Genomic DNA, 1,198 nt, shown 5'->3' with positions numbered 1-1,198 from the left:
GAAAGAGAAAATGGGGGCTGGGGATCAGAGGTAGTAATAAAAGAAGGAAGAGTAGTAGGTGTGTGTGTTTAAATATAAAGGGCCAATAATTGAATGCAAAAATCCCAAAGTGGCCTGCTCACTCTCGGCCCCCCTTTAATGTACACAAAGAATAAAGAAATGGGGATTTTGTGCCGAATTTTCTGACAAATATTTTTAGGATCAACAACAAAAACCCAACTCATCCATAATCACAAAGCTTTTTCTTTTTTCTTTTTTTCTTCCCAGCACAATCATTTCTTTCCAGTTTCTTGAATAATTCCAAAGAAAACTAACATATATATATATATACATATATATTTGAACCATACACAAATGAGAAAACAGAGGAGGAATGGGTGTAGAAATGAATGCAAAAATTGTCGAGTTGTGAAAGCTGCTGGTGAATGCTTATTCAGACAAAAGAATGAATACTGATCCGTACTGTTCATAACAACTGACAGCGACTTACCCAAGCCAGCCACTCTCTTCCACCTCTTTCTTTACTTTCTCTGTCTATTTCTTCACAGCCTTAACAAACAAAACCATGAAAAATCCAAGAAGAGGTATATGATGTTGTTAGAACTTAATAAGAATCTTGAAAGAACTTGAAAAGAAATAAGGAAAGAAGCACAAATGAGTTATGGTAAATCAATGTATAGAGAGAGATATATGATTATCATTTCAATTTTCAAGTGACTGTAAAAAGGAAAATCAAATCATTTTCTCTCTTTTACCTCAAAGATGAATCTTTGACAGAAACTTGAGATACCCTTTTGAAATGGTGATGAGAAAAAGCTAAAGATTTCAGGGATTTCCACTCAACTGATCTTTACTTCCTCAAAGCCCACAAAACGATCAAATCAAATCTCTGAACCAGCACTGAAAATATTCTCCTCTGCATGCAGATTGCAGCTACAAAGAAGTCTACGAGGAGGAATATTCCCCGGCGAGACAACCCGCCGCCGCCGCCCCCCGCCGGCTGTTCCGGAGCTCTGCTTCCTTTCAAAATGGGGAAATCTTTCTGATTCTTGGCTGCAGGTTCCACATTTATATATATAGAAACAAACAGCAGAAGAAAATCACTATACACACATATCCGTGTGTGTGTGTGTGTGTTTTGTGTTTATAAATGGAAACAAAAATGAGGAATAGAGACAAGGAAAGAGAACAAAGTCTG

The 1,198-nt window shown here is 37.0% G+C and overlaps 1 protein-coding gene across 2 annotated transcripts in view; it reads right to left on the bottom strand.

Moving 5' to 3' along the window:
* The window catches only part of LOC105172746 (protein Brevis radix-like 1), a 6,360-nt gene extending 5,162 nt beyond the window's left edge, over nucleotides 1-1,198 (bottom strand). The window contains exons 1-2 of one of the 2 annotated variants that reach the window (XM_011094313.2): nucleotides 756-1,198; nucleotides 491-549 (exon numbers count right to left, since the gene is read on the bottom strand). The gene's annotated coding sequence lies outside the window, so the exon portion shown is untranslated. The remainder of the gene's footprint in view (nucleotides 1-490; nucleotides 550-755) is intronic. The other variant, XM_011094315.2, reaches the window with a different exon arrangement.

Source organism: Sesamum indicum, linkage group LG10, assembly GCF_000512975.1.
Source record: "Sesamum indicum cultivar Zhongzhi No. 13 linkage group LG10, S_indicum_v1.0, whole genome shotgun sequence".
Classification (NCBI taxonomy): domain Eukaryota; kingdom Viridiplantae; phylum Streptophyta; class Magnoliopsida; order Lamiales; family Pedaliaceae; genus Sesamum; species Sesamum indicum.
The sequence above is the reverse complement of the archived record's forward strand: the minus strand, read 5'-3'. Positions and strand labels throughout refer to the sequence as shown.